Genomic DNA, 16,346 nt, shown 5'->3' on the forward strand with positions numbered 1-16,346 from the left:
TATGATACATTGTTTCGCATTCATGTCCTGACAGGTATTTGTGGGCATTGTTACCATTTCATTTTACTGAATGCTGGAATATATAGACAAATGGACCACAGAATCCCCAAGTCTGAGAGCTTTACTCATACACGGTCTGAGCCCTCTTTTATCTATTACCCCTAAAAATAACAGGAAGATGAACTAAAGCACCTTATATGTTCTTCCCTTGTGACTTCCTGACATCAAATCTTAGATCCAATTGTACATATTGTCACAAACCAAAAGAAAAATCCAAATGTCAAGACAAGTTATATCTACTCATGATTAAAGATAAGAAAACTGTAACACTCCACTGTGACTCTTCCAAAAAGGTTAATCTGTTAAAAAAAAAAAAAAGGCTGGGTCGGCCTGTTAGTAATAAAATGACTATAATAAATAGACTGTACTTATAAAAACCCTCTTGAAAGCTGGACATCTAAAGTCAGATCAAGTCAAATCAGCAAATTTCATTGAGACAATAGCATGAATGATAGGAAAAAAAAGGAATAGATGTTTCTGCCTTCACAAAGAAACATATATGGAGATAAGCAATACGAGAACCCTTAGATTAGAATGTGGCTATTAGTATTGCCTTTGACTTCCTTCCCTCCTACTTTAACCGTATGTTTCAGACGAACTAGGATCTGTCCCTTTCCTTACTCCCAAATGTGTTCTACCAGGGCGTCTCTGCACATCCTCATCTAGAAACAGGAATATCTGAAATCCTCCAGGTCTTTAAAGGTCTATTTCAAATGACATACTCATGCTTACTCTACACTAGATTTTGTCTTTCCTCAAAGTGGGCCCCCATCCTGTTCAAAGAATGAGGTCACCAAGAATGGCTTGCCATCTGCTGCCATTAGTGTCCTGTGAAGTAGAGATGAGGGAACCAACCATTCAAATGACTGATTATCCTGGGCACTGTTTCCCTTCCCTGGAGTGACACTTTGTCCCACTGCAATATCAATAGCAACAGAAATTTTTTCCAAGAAACACTTCGAGGGCAAAGAGAATGCATTGAAATGTTTAGTTTCTTTGATTTTCTAAGAAGCAAACAGATTTTAAAGAACTGTGTTGTGTTGTTAATAATTAAAAATTTCTCAATGTTTGCCAGAAGTGAAAAAGAAAACTATTAAAAAAATTTCTCCCCAAAACATGAATATTGATAGACTTAAAATTACGAAATGCTTCTAAGATATAGGTTATAGTCCAAGAAATAGAAAACTTTGCACGCACAGTATCACATACACATACCACATACACAGATGCTGGTCCCTTAATGTAGAAACTGAAAAATGACTGTTTTCTAGATAGAGATGAACCTCAGAAATCTTTTGTTTGCCCATGCAACATTTTTTAAAGATACACACACACACACACACACACGCACACAAAGCAACGTCTAAGCACTGCTAAAAGTTATGTTAAAAACTTGATTTTAAGCAGCTCTTAAAAACATAGAAGATCTGCCAGCAGAATGTCAGCATTCTTTCTGGTATTTTTAAGACAGGCTCAGTTTTAGCAGTGCTGGGTCTTCAGAAGGCCACACGCTATCTGTTTGACTGTAGTCCTCTCCCAGGGGGTTCATCTGCACATCTGCCTGGCCCGCTGCCTTGCTACTGCCGGCATGTGAATGTAGCACTTTTGGTTCAGCTTCTAAGTGTATATACATTTTAGCAAACATTTATGAAACATAGAGTTAACAGACCAGGCACTACAGTCTAAGCAATCTGAAACTTAGCTTTCTTATCAAGACATAGCAACCTATCACACAGTTTTTAATTCAGACGCAAATGTTTAGTGATGGTAAATAAGAAATTCTGTTGAAAAGGAAAAAAAATCCGTTAGAACTGATTATCCACTGTCAAATAGTCATAAAAAGTTTCATCACCTGGATTATTTTTTCTTTCATTGCTTGCATTTGTCCAGGGCTAAAGATTTGTTGCTTTTCAAATTGTCTTTAATTAAGAGGGAAACCTATGTAACTTAGAATTAATTTCTTGTTAATTTCTAAAATTTTAAATTAAGAATACTTGAAAGAGATGTCTTTAAATAGTTAAGAATAATTTGAATGCCAAATCATACTCTAAATGTATATACATATGTAGGTGTAAAATTAAGAGAAAAAGCAAAAAAAAAAACAAATTAATCTTACCTATTTTCTCAATCTGACATACTGGCTTTAAAACATTATTTATGGTGAATGTCTAGGAAAATAAACATTTCACCATGCACTTATGATTTATTGTTCATAACAAAGTTAACCGTTCCTCAGCTTCTATGATAATCTACTGAAACTAAAGATGTAATTCTGTCCTTCAGATCTGGCAATTCAGAAGGGCATGTAGGCATAACTCTTTAGACAACCAAATGGAACAAGCTCAGAATTTACCCAGAAGTGCAGACCACTTGTTCTGAAATATACTGTAGTACATTCTTATGCTACCATGAAGTCTATGAATTTCATTTCATAAAATTTTTCTCCATTCACACATTTTTCCTTTTGAAAACAGCATGTGTGAGCAACGCATATTCACAGCTGAAATTGTTTTCTTCACATCTTAGAAGGATGATGAAAAGTTCACATGCATCCTTCCTTCACTCAACTCAGAAGCAGATGGTAAGGCTGACTGCAAAATCACCTAGTCAGTCTGTTGTTCAGTGGCCTCTGATACCAGGGGATGCTGTCATTTTTCAGGCCTTTTTTTCCATCCTACAAATGGATCCCAAAACTCTCAAGACATTATAGTTTATCCCCTTGTTAAATACTCAGTCCATGAAACTGACAAGCCATCTTTGCTACCATGTTCCTCCCTACTGTTTTTCCCACTTTCATCCTCACCAACTATGGTGTTACCTGTTACCTTGGTAATTTATTTTCCTTTTCTATCCATCCTCATACTTACTGAGAGGGTTGAGGTAGCTTACTGGCTGGCAGGCATCTGGGCTTCCAAATTATATGTCTTGCTAATCTACTGGAGAGAAGAAACATATATAAACCCTTCCAGAAAGTCTCCTAGCCTTCCAGTCACAGAATATGTGGAGTATATTCCTTGTTAAACCTGACACTTCTTTAACTTAAACCTTTTCCTCTTGACATAAACATTAGTGGTTCTTGAAATCATTTTCTGAAAAGAAAGAAAACATTAATTGGCAGCAAAAAGAAGAAAACAATTCACAATTGCTACTGATACCTCAGTCATTAATCCAGACCAGTATGTTTCCATTGGAAAGAAGATAAAAGTATATTTCATTCTTGTTCATAATACTGAATATTATTCTTCCAAACCGTAATACTCAAGAGAAAACAGATAAAATATCTGTCAGAAGCTGTACTCTTTACCACCGAGAGTAGTAGTATTGTTCTGCAGAGAAAAATCTCTCTTTCAATCAAGACAGGGTTTGAAATCCTTTACTGCATATGCCCGTGGTTAGTTCCTGTATCAATAGCATATTGCCATTTGTTTGAATCTAAACGTTAGGAGAAAATCAGTGATCAAACTGATAAAAAGTAGTCCACAAAACAAAACTTTTATTTAATAAAAATCAACCTATGACCACTGGAAAATCTTATGAAGCATGGTCTCTAAGATTTTATTTCTTTAAGATAGATTTTGAAATCCAGATCAAATTTAGCTTCCCCACAATACTTAATTCTGTTTCTGAAGAGCGTCTTTTATTTCTCTCAACAGTGAATAATCAAAGAAGGTACGCCCCATAGCAGCATCCTGCTACCATGTGTATATTTAGGGTCTGCTTTTCTTCCTTAATTTTTACCAAGTAAGAAAATCTATGGCAAACATTAAAATTAAGTACTTCTGCCTGTCATATTTTATACCAACAATGCATTATTTACGTAAGACCACTAAATCAGCATCCAAGTTGCATAGAGAACATTATCCTCGGTGCCTAGATGATACTACTTGGATGAATGAAGTGATATATGATTAGAATTGTGTTAGAAGACTACACTGAAAAATGGTTTTCTCCTCTCCAGCTCTTATGTGAACAGCCACATGTCCTTCTTGCTCTAGCTTCATTTGCTAATTACAATTTATTATCTTGGTTGAGCCACAGCAATACACTAATGAACAAACAACTACACCTTTAGCTATGTTAAATTTTTCCCTATCTGAATGTGAGTTTCTTCTTTGTTTACAACTTTATATTTTCCTCAAGTTCCCTTTATTTTCCTATTTTCATATTTTATTCTGGACTTAATTTATCTTAATTTAATGAGTTCTTATATAACAGAGAAGAAGGAATATTTATTTATTTATTTTCAGACAGAGTCTTGCTCTGTCGGCCAGACTGGAGTGCAGTGGCACAGTCTCAGCTCACTGCAACCTCCGTCTCCTGGGCTCAAGCAATTCTCCTGCCTCAGCCTCCTGAGTAGCTGAGATTACAGGCACGTGCCACCATGCCTGGCTAATTTTTGCATTTTTAGTAGAGACAGAGTTTCACCATGTTGGCCAGGCTGGTCTCAAACTCCTGACCTCAGGTGATCCTCCTGCCTTGGCCTCCCAAAGTGCTGACGTGAGCCATCGCACCAGGCCGGAATATTTTTAAGTATCATGTATAAAAAACTTAGACTTTTTTTGCTTTGTATTTTGTCTATGTGATTTGTTTGTTACTTTACTCCAGAAACTGAAACCAGAGTGAGAATCAGACGTGCATTTGTTTGAAAGCTGCTTTGGACAAATTATTTAACCTGTTTGTAGTTCACTATATTCTGCTATTTAACATTATACTCATCTATGAAACTCATACATTAAATATTAACCCCTTAATATTATTTTAGGATTAAATGAGATATTACAAGAGAAGTACTTAGAGCTCCTCAAACACAGAGTAAGCAAACAAAAATTTTTGTAAATGCTAATATTGGCATTTTTACCAATAAATTATTCTGTATCAAAGAGTCAAACTGTGGTTTTTCACAAACTAGAATCTCACTACTCACCACGTGTTCCTTAAGGCCAGAAGCTCCTAAGAAACTGACCAGCACGCTTTGCATAAAATGCATATTCAATTTCTACACTCTCCATTGAATTGATCCTCCTTAATCTCAGCTGAATTAATGGAAGAAAGTATATGAAATCAGGCATGCTGCCTATGCTAGACTAGCTTTTCAAAGTTTACATTACCCAACTGAAAATATTTTGTTCTGTTCCAGCTTTTCTACTACCTGCTTTGAGACAAACACAAGTGAGAGGTTGATATTTGTTTAATGTCACACAGCGCAGACAAATTGAAAAGGTTGGAGGATGGTTTGTTCCAAATAATATCAAACTGCTGTAAACATGTGCCTTAGGTAGACACAACCTAAATGAATATTCAAAATTACTTAGGTTTATTGAAACCAAACTGAGGAAGAGATTAACAACTTTTTTTAAGTAGGCCATTTGTGTTACTCAGTGTAGAATTATTCTTTTCATTTATGTCAAAGGCAAGCAGTTACCTGTTATCAAAGCATATGTGTTCAATACCAAATTAATTGTGAATAGAAAGATAGCAAAGGAGCAGATGAAACAAAAAAGCAGAACACTTACAAGGCACGCCAGAGCCCCAACATTCAGACACAAACACATTCAGATTTTTAGCTGGAGAGACGGCACCTGCTCCTACTGGCAATACAGAGATTGCTCATAAAACCACCATGGAAGCTTTACAAACGACAAGGGCCTAGCAAAGTCTAAAACTCAAATTCTTTCCATCAGGAACCCTGGTTTCTCTTCAACAAACACCTCATGCTTGGGTTTGTGTTATTTCGATATCTTACAAATGATTTAAAATTATATCATCAATACGATTTTTAAAACCAAAGTGAACATTTACAATGACAATGAAAAACAAACTGACATTTAGCCCTTTGTTTAAAAACACGTGCACATATGTGTGCACGCCCTCCACACCGCAGAACTAGGCTAACTCTTCAAAAACATCTAAATCCATCTGATCTTGAGCCTTTCCATTTAACTAATTAACTAAATAATCCAGATAAGTGAGTTCTTCATTTCCACATAGGCACTCATTATTTTGTGTCCCATAGTTTCGTCCAAAATAACATTGATTGTAGCTCACAAAATATAGAACCCTACTAACAGGTGGCCAGGTGTGGTGGCTCAGGCCTGTAATCCCAGCATTTTAGGAGGCTGAGGGGGTCAGAACACTTGATGTCAGGAGTTCAAGGCCAGCCTGGCCAACATGGTGAAACCTCATCTCTACAAAAATACAAAAATTAGCCAGGTGGAATGGCAGATGCCTGTAATCCCAGCTACTTGGGAGGCTGAGGCAGGAGAATCTCATGAACCCGGGAGGCGGAGGTTGCAGTGAGCTAAGATCCCACCACTGCACTCCGGCCTGGGCGACAGAGTGAGACTCGGTCTCAATAAATAAATAAATAAATGGCGCCAATACATGATTTGAATCCAGATTATGATTCACTTCCCATCTTCATGGAAAAGGAGCTTGCCTTGTTGGGCCAAAGGGTGGAAGGCGTGAACAGCAGTGGTGAACCAGTAAGGCTTGGTTAGACTTAAAGGGAGCATCCTTCTCTCTTTGGGCTGATATCTGCTCTGATTTACCTTTGTTGTTTTTTTTTTTTTTCGTTTTTGTTTTTGTTTTTTTGAGACGAAGTCTCACTCTGTCACCAGGCTGGAATGGAGAGGCATGATCTTGGCTCACTGCAACCTCCACCTCCCAGGTTCAAGCAATTCTCTTGCCTCAGCCTCCCGAGTAGCTGGGACTACAGATGTGCGCCACCATGCCCAGCTAATTTTTGTATTTTTAGTAGAGACGGGGTTTCACCATGTTGGCCAGGCTGGTCTCCATCTCTTGACCTTGTGATCTGCCTGCCTCGGCCTCCCAAAGTCTGATTTATCTTGAAATAAGTCTGCTTTCTGGTGGACCATTAATAATAATCTAATAATTATGATTATATAATTACCAATCAAGCTCTTAACATGTTCTACAGCAATCTCTTATTCTACTCATTTATCCTATAGAACCATTCCTATGAGACAAGATAAGAAAAATATACACAGCAATAAAAGCAGGATATACTGCAGCAGTGAGACTGTTTTGGGGGTGCTTGCTATGTTCTGAGTTATTTGTGCACACATATACTCATTTCATCTTCCTGATAACCAGCAGAGGCATGTACCTGAACAATTGTTCTTACTCCACAAATAATGAGACTGAGGAACTCTGGAGAAAAGGGACAATGGTGGTGGGGGGATGAGTAGAGTGAAGGAAACCCCAAGACTATCCCTATATGGCAGGCCTGGAGAGGAACAATGCTGACTGGAGGAACTAGTGCTGACTGGAACAAAAGGATAGACGACTCTCGGAGGAAAAGAGGGAGGGAGGGAGGAAGGGAGGAAGAAGAAAGGAAGGGAGGGAGGGAGGGAAGGAAAGAAGGAAGGGAGGAAGGAAGGAAGGGGAAGAGATGGGGAGGGGAGGGGAGGGGAGGGGATGGGAGGGAAGGGAAGGGAAGGGAAAGGGGAAAAGGAAGGGAAGAGAGGGAGGGAGGAAAGAGGTGGGGTAAGGAAGGGAGGAAAGAAGGGTGAGAAAGTGAGAGAGGAAGGAAGACAGAAAATGAAGGAGAACGACAAAAAAAAAAGAAAAAGAAAGGGGAGAAAAAGAGCGGGAAGGAAGGAGGGAGGACCTGAGACAAGTAAGTATTAATTCAATAAAACCAAAAAATAATACAAAAAGATAATATCATAGTTCACTAAGTAATTCAGCAGTGAGTAATATATAGTCAAAACATATTAAGTATTAATATAACCAAAATTTTTATATGATTAACTTAGAAGTATAAAGAAAGAGATTTATAAGAGGGCTAAAATTTTCTACAGCAGGAAATAAATTCTAAAAGCCAAAAAGCAAAACACAGTAGTCTATGCTTGCTATTTAGAAATATGAAAGTAAATAACAGAAAAAACAGCCTAAGAATATGAACGTGGTTTCCTCTCAGGAGTAGAAATTGGGGATCGTGTGCTGAGGACTGCTATTATTTTACCACAAGCCTTGAGAATTATGTTACTTCCTAAATGACATATAAAATTAATATTAAATGTAAAAAAGATAAATAACAATTAAATTAGAGTCCAATCCCAACTTTTTTTTTTTTTTTTTTTTTGAGACAGAGGCTCTGATGCCCAGGCTGGAGTGCAATGGGGCGATCTTGGCTCACTGCAACCTCCGCCTCCCGGGTTCAAGCGATTGTCCTGCCTCAGCCTCCTGAGTAGCTGGGGTTATATGTGCATGCCACCAGGCCCAGCTAATTTTTGTATTTTAAGTAGAGATGGGGTTTCACCATGTTAGCCAGGCTGGTCTTGAACTCCTGACCTCATGATCCACCCACCTCACTCTCCCAAAGTGCTGGGATTACAGGCGTGAGCCACCGCACCCGGTCCACAACTTATTTCTTATTTGTTTTTCTTTCATGCAGGTCTGCCAGTTAGAAACTGTATCTAACTTACTTATGTTTGCTGTCCAAATAAGCTACATGTTAAGTAAAACAAAACATTATAAAAGTGAAAGGCACAATGCTTTAAGAGCACAGATCCAGGCCACCTAACCCAGACAGGAGGCCAAGCAAAATCCTGACATGTTGCAGGCCCCACAAGTCATTTCTGAATCTCTAAAAATGAAGTCACCTACCACTGTTTCTGTCCCATAGGAGAGTTCAATACATTTTATTTCTTCCCTTTCCTTCCTTCTTCAAACCTAATGATTGTGTGAGCCAACACTAAAGCATTACAAAAGCTTAAAAACTCGTTAGTGACACAGGAACGCAACAACTGTGTAAATCACATTTAAAAACAAAATACAGTGAACATATCTAGGCAATGCTTTGTCTCAACCATACTTCAGTGGTGAAAAGAGGCAGATTTCCCAGTCAGAACAAAGCACGTTTAAGGACGCCCACAGCAATGAGGCTGAAAAAAACAGTGAGAAGCTGGAAGATAAATGAAATCGTGCTCAGAATTTCTTATTTTGCCTCAGAAAAATATATTGATCTTTTCAACCACTTGGAAACTAAGCATGAAGGGGCAGTGTGGTAGAAGTCTTAATGGAAATCCTTTAGAGAAAGCGAATGAGTCAATATAGGAGCTAGGTCCAGAGGGGTCAGCGGATCTTAACAGAAAGATGGTGCTGGAGGAAGCGGGTGTAGAAGGGACACTGCATAACAAAGGCACAGGGCAGAACTTCTCCAGAGAGGAATCCATATGGGAGGTAAAAGACTATGAGATGTCACAGACCATGAGATCACTGCTGTCTCACCGTGGCCAGAACACCCTGACACCAGGATGTGTCTTCTGCCCTGGGAAATGACTGATGCATGCATTTTACAGAGATGGTATCAGCCCTCTAGGGCTTGAAAATGGGTTCTTAGAGGGTGAAAAACATTTTGGGTTTTGCAATGGTTTCTGACTCTCTAGGCGGCCACATTCTATAAAAAGATACACAGTATCTAAAAGTATATATATATAAAGTATATGTATGGTATTAAAATTTCATGAGGCGGAAAGGTGCTTGGGAGAAGAAGGCTCCTTAGTGGGGCAATAATGAGAAAAATCCCATTGAGAAACACTGGATTGAAGGAAAACTTAAGAGGAAAAATTATGGCTGGAGAACTGTGGACTGTAAATTGATAAAAATTTAGAAGACTCAGTTCTGGGAGCATGAGAGCATTATATGACTGAAAACCATTTTAAAAACTGGTAGCAGACATCTCAATACCATACACTAAAATGCTTCTTAAAATGATAGAAAAGAAAGAACACTAGATAACTTTAACGAGACTGCTGTAGTATCCAGAGCATAGATTTTGTTTTAAGAAATTCTGTATTCGCTGAATTTCTGGTTACCAAGCCCAAACATTCTGCTATCTTTTTTTTTTTTTTTTTTTTTTTTGAGACGGAGTCTCGCTCTGTCGCCCAGGCTGGAGTGCAGTGGCGCGATCTCGGCTCACTGCAACCTCTGCATCCCAGTTCAAGTGATTCTTCTGCCTCAGCCTCGCAAGTAGCTGGGACTACAGGCGCCCGCAACCACCCCCAGGTAATTTTTTGTATTTTTAGTACAGACGGGGTTTCACCATGTTAGCCAGGATGGTCTCGATCTCCTGACCTCGTGATGCGCCCACCTCGGCCTCCCAAAGTGCACATTCTGCTATCTTTTAGAGATCAGTAACTAAAGCTCATGGCAAGCCCAAATTTTACTTCATCACAAACTTCCATGTGGTCCTAGTAAAACAGCCTCAAAAATTTTTTAAATATCTGCTTAAAAGTCACACCCATGTAAGCATTGTTTTCTGATTCTATTCAGAGCCCAAAGGTTTTCACATAGACACGTGAGATGGGAAAAATTCAAGCAAACTGAGATCCCGCGCCCTGTCCAAATAGTTGATAAACTTGCAGGTGCAACAAGGATTAGGTGGTCCTAGATTCCAAAGAAACAACGTCTCCAGTGAGTATCTTCTACACAACCAACTTCAGAATACAGTTTACAGTATTAGGGATATTGATCTTCTCACCATTATGCCCACATCAGCATCTTGAAAACCAGATTACGTATTGCATCCTAATATGTTTAAAGCTACTTCTCAACAGCAATAAAAATTAGCTGGTCTTCTTAAGTCCCAGTAAGCCCCGAACTCCAAGAGGATATCTCCAGTGCAACATCCTGACCTTGGCAGCTGCTCAATAAATATCTGATGAATGAAAAAATAAAATAAAATAAAAGAATACAGTATCTTCAAGCATGTTTAACAATATTTGAAGACTTAGATTTTAATGTGAAAAATCTGACAGAATATAATATTTAGTTATGTTAAAGTGCTTCAGAATAACTGAAAAACTAGAAATCATATTCTGGAGACCAGCCAAGTAATGTAAAAAGTGAAGTGTCTTGTGGCACATCAAGAGCATTCTGGAGGCCGGGCGTAGTAGGTCACGCCTATAAACCTAGCACTTTGGGAGGCTGCAGCAGGAGGATTGCTTGAGTCCAGGAGTTTAAGACCAGCCTGGGTAACACAGTGAGACCCCATGTCTGAAAAAAAAAAAAAATCTAGCCAGCCACACTGTTGTGCACCTGTAGTCCCAACTACTTCGGAGGTTGAGGTGGGAGGACTGCTTGAGTCGGAGCGGTCAGGCTGCACTGAGCCGTGATTGTGCCACTTCACTCCAGCCTGGGCAACAGATTGAGACCCCATCTATTAAAGAAATAATTTTTTAAAAGAGCATCCTGGGCCAACATAGTCTTGATTGCTGTATTAGTCCGTTCTCATGCTGCTATAAGGACATACCCAAGACTAGGTAATTTATAAAGGAGAGAGGTTTTTTTTTTTTTTTTGACGGAGTCTCTCTCTGTCGCCCAGGCTGGAGTGCGGTGGCGCCATCTTGGCTCACTGCAAGCTCCGCCTCCCGGGTTCACGCTATTCTCCTGCCTCAGCCTTCCGAGTAGCTGGGACTACAGGCGCCCGCCACCACGCCCGGCTAATTCTTCTGTATTTTTTTAGTAGAGACGGGATTTCACCGTGTTAGCCAGGATGGTCTCAATCTCCAAGGAGAGAGGTTTAATTGACTCACAATTCCAAAGGGTTGAGGAGGCCTCAGGAAACTTACAATTATGGCAAATAAGTCTGTCCTCACATGGCAGCCGCAAGGAGACGTGCAGAATGAAGTCGGGGAAAGCCCCTTAAAAAACCATCAGATCTCGTGAGAACTCACTCACTATTACGAGAACAGCATGGAGGTAACCACCCCCAGGAGTCAGTTACCTCCCACTAGGTCCCTCCCAGCACACATGGGGATTATGGGAACTAAGTTCAAGATGAGATTAGAGTGGAGACACAGGCACACCATATCAATTGCCTATCACATTTTACATAGTGGTACCTTGTAGGTACTCAGTTGCAGATTTCCTAAGGTATGCTTTAGAATTCCAAAATCAGAAAAGCCCTTCTCCATCTTCCTCTTCCATTTTATGGTCTAAGGGATTTCTTTACTTCCTTTTTAATGTATATGCTCATAATTAAGTCAATGAACATTTACATTTTTTTTAAATTAGAGACTAACAAGTTGGTTCTCTCTCATCTACTTCTAATAGAAAAATAACATTAATGGAAACAAAGCTGGGCATATTCATGGAAATCTGATCGAATGTGCTAATTTAGTTCATTGTTCTTCAGGTGTACCACGCTATAATTTACTGTGAGTGACAGTATTAATGGTGATTTCAATATAAATGTTCAAAAGAAAAGGTCCTGGAGGGAAATAATATAAGGGTGGGTTTGTCAGTTTTCCTTTCTGCAATAAGAAAAATAAAAGTGGGATTGAGCATTCATTCTGCTAGCATGTATTAAGAGCCCACCCTCCTGAGACAGATAGCGTTCTAAAAACTGGAAATTTAGCGTGCTCTCTCTCTCTCTATATATATATATATTTATAGTCATTGGTCTCATAGAGCTCATATTGTAGTGGGCGTTAACAGACAGTGAGTGAAAAAATAAATATATATTTTGTCAGGCAGTGACAGATGCTATGAAGAAAAGGACAGCAGATTCAGAAGATGGTGAATGATGAAAGTGATGCATGCCACTTAGAGGAAGTGATCACAAAACGCAGCCTGATCAGATGGCATTTGAGGACAGCTCTAACAGAAGTGAAAAAGCAAGCTATATAGACTTCTGGAAAAAGATAGTTTCAAACAGATATAATAGTAAGTGTAAAGGCTCTGAGGCAGAAGGTTCTTGATAGAGACAACAACAAAAAAAGAAAACAGCAGGAAGTTTTTCACTTGTAAGGTTAGTTTTGCCTGGATCTTCTTCTCTATTTAGACCTTACTGGTCCTTTAAAGTATCTCTCAAGTGAAATCCCTTAAAGGAAGAAATGCCTGGTATCTCTCCAAAAAGATTTGGCTTCTTCACCCTCTGATTCCCAAGAACAACTTGGCTCAGACAACTCTATTTTACAAGTTAACATATTTGTAGATTATAAACACACATCTAGGGTCAAGACTTTGCTACACAATTTTTTTATCCCCTCCTGAACCTAGCTGCCTTATAATGATCTTGGCCAAGCTACCTTGGAAGTCAATAACAGCATCTGTAATTGAGAGAGGCTTTGCAGAAATGTAAAGGGTCAGCGGGCATTACTTCTTTATAGCTTAGTCTGGTTTGGACTTGGAAAACATACAATATGGAACCCTGACCCTGAGTCTTCCAAAAGACTTACTGAGTTAGTTATTTCTTTGCTGGAATGAGGATGGGTGGGCTACTCAGTAGTGGGGTTTGGGCCAACTTTCGGTTCAGTAATGGCGATGTTAATGGTGATGTTAATCTTGTTCTGTGCATGTGACTTGTTGGATTTAACTTTGGTTCATAGTTCATTTTCTTTGGACTCCTATAGCTGATGGTGGATCAAGGGAAGGAGTCAGGCTGAGAGTATCAAATTTCTTTGTTTCTTCTGTCATCACTGGAAAATAAAGCATTTGTTTCTCGCATATTTGAAAAAATTGCATACTCCCCGGAGCCACCAGGGCATCCATCTATATCTCATTTTTCAAAGCCTATTTGAACTTTTTCACATAAACAGAACACTAGTCAAAATACCAAGGGAGTCTCTGTTAATTTACAAAATACATGTGACTTTCAAAAGAACTTCAGCCAGGCACGGTGGCTCACGCCTGTAATCCCAGCACTTTAGGAGGCCTAGGCGAGTGGATCATGAGGTCAGGAGTTCGAGATCAACCTGGCCAACTGGTGAAACCCCATCTCTACTAAAAACACAAAAATTAGCCAGGCATGGTGGCGGGTGCCTGTAGTCTCAGCTACTCGGGAGGCTGAGGCAAGAGAATTGCTTCAACCCGGAAGGCGGAGGTTGCAATGATTGCAGTGAGCTGAGATCGCGCCACTACACTCCAGCCTGATGATAGAGTGATACTTGCCCTCTATAAATAGAGCAGGTAGGCAAATTGAAAACCAAATGCCAGGGAGTAAAAGAATGGTCATATTTAAAACATACAGTCCACGGAACATAACAGCAACTTCTAACTGTCACTCATGTGAAACTAACAACATTTTTTTTTTTCGCATCAAGAGGCATTTTGAATCTTTCAAAACTTGACCCGCTCATTGGATACACAAATGCAGATGTCTGCCATCTACTGGCAAAAATCAGTATTGGTAGTTTAATTTTTCTAAAAGAAAAAAAATTTTTTTTTAAAGAAAAATTTAATTTAAGCCCCAGCTTTAAAAGGTGGGGGAACACTGAGGCCTAGAGAAGGCCTCAGGTCTAATTGGCCAAACTGCCCTACTACACCCATCTATTCTAATCTTGACACCGAGTAGAAGCAGGCTTGTTTAGATATTCCCTTACAAGTACTAGTCCAGCTCCTGTGGATTTTCACAAAGACATAAATCCCACAAAGGCAGCGTCTTGTCCTGCTTATTCATCTCTTCATCCCTAGCACTTTTAGAACACTGCCTGACACAATTCAGGAGCTTAGAAAAAACGTAACTAGCAAGTGAACTACCAGTAGAATGGTTGGAAATAGAAGAGACTGTGTGTGGGTCACCTGGCTCGAGGGTTTTGCTACCACAGGAATTTCTAAACTTCTGACGAACAGAGTGATTATTAATTTTGTTTTCTTAACCTAATGTACTACTTTACATTAAATTCATGAAAAAGTATTAGTTGTATATGATTTTTGAAATTTACTTATTTATAGAAGACCTTTATAAAATGCCTCCTAACGGATGTGCAAAACCAACTCTGTCCATTTTTTAGACTGTTCATGATAATCAAACTATTTTGCACATAGACAACAGTTCTAGACTATGTTGTCTTTGCTTTTTTGACATCCTGCTGTTTATATCAATAATATACACGATTACTTGCTCAGAAATGTAACCCCTAAATATAGCATTATACCCATGCAAAAATATGGTCTGTTTTTCATAGTCAGCTCCCTGATAGAACTCAAGAGACAAACAAAACAAGTTAAGAACTGCGTATATTTGAGATAACACTTTCTGTTTTTATAGTACCCTGTGAACATTGTTAACCATATTTTCCCGAAATATATATATATATAGATATATAGATATATGTTTAGATATAGCAGGATACATTTAATGGAAGCAGTTTCATCTTAATTTTCCAGCTGACATCTGAGTTCTTGCTCCATTGTGTTTAAATTCCAGTAGGAAAGAGGACTCCACCCTTTGCAAAGCCTGAGAAACATCTCAAGTTGAATATGACTCATCTTACCAGAGAGAATGACCTGAGATAACGTACCCCTTGCCAATCCATGCTATTAATCTAACTCAGAAAAATAAATAAATGTTCCTCTTTCTTTCTTTCTTCTCTCTCTCTCTTTCTTTTCTTTCTTTCTTTTCTTTTTTTTTTTTTTTTTTGAGACCCTCCTGTCGCCCAGGCTGGAGTGCAGTGGTGTGATCTCGGCTCACTGCAACCTCTGCCTCCCGGGTTCATGCCATTCTCCTGCCTCAGCCTCCCGAGTAGCTGGGACTACAGGCGCCTGCCACCACGCCCGGATAATTTTTTGTTTTTTTAGTAGAGACGGGGTTTCACCGTGTTAGCCAGGAGGGTCTTGATCTCCTGACCCCATGATTCACCCGCCTCAGCCTCCCAAAGTGCTGGGATTACAGGCGTGAGCCACCGTGCCAGGCATCTCTTTCTCTCTCTCTCTCTCTCTCCCCCTCTCCTTCCTTCTGAAATGTTGAATCTTAAAATTTAGCAAGCAGCAGTACTATCTAAGGTACGGTATTTAGAATGCAGATTGACAGATCCTGTCCCCATTTTTATTCAGCTGGTCTGCTTTCAATCCCCAAGGTTGAATCTTTAGCAGACATCCCATATGATTATGATGTATATGATCCTGGGCCACACAGGATCACCCCTCCAAGTGCCTGTGATTGAAAGCTTTCCAGTGGTTACAAAAACCTTCAAGAGAGCTTGCTGCTTGTGGCATCTGATGATCAGCCAATAATGACGACTCAAAAAATACTGGCCATTAGAAACTAGCTGGTGAAAGGAACCATAATTTCCAGGAGATCCAAAAGACTACCCCTCTCAAAATGTGAGGGTCACCAGTGTAACCACTATATCTACAAAAACAATGCTCCAGGCAAGGGAAGTTCTGAATCTCAGTTGGAGAAATTCTAGTATGTTCTGCATATAAGTCTTCAGGAACTGCTTACTGTTTACTAATAGATAAACTATTTTGTCATTATCAAGGTACATTGAAGACTGCTAAAACTCATGTTTCTTTTTCTCCCCCAAAGGGAACAG

The 16,346-nt window shown here is 39.3% G+C and overlaps 1 protein-coding gene across 7 annotated transcripts in view; it reads right to left on the reverse strand.

Moving 5' to 3' along the window:
- CHRM3 (cholinergic receptor muscarinic 3) overlaps positions 1–16,346 on the reverse strand; it is a 521,055-nt gene that overhangs the window by 487,479 nt on the left and 17,230 nt on the right. The window contains exons 1-2 of one of the 7 annotated variants that reach the window (XM_054522324.1): positions 11,658–11,705; positions 2,928–2,996 (exon numbers count right to left, since the gene is read on the reverse strand). The gene's annotated coding sequence lies outside the window, so the exon portion shown is untranslated. 7 annotated transcript variants of the gene reach the window in all.

Source organism: Pongo abelii, chromosome 1 (genome assembly GCF_028885655.2).
Source record: "Pongo abelii isolate AG06213 chromosome 1, NHGRI_mPonAbe1-v2.0_pri, whole genome shotgun sequence".
Taxonomy (NCBI): Eukaryota; Metazoa; Chordata; class Mammalia; order Primates; family Hominidae; genus Pongo; species Pongo abelii.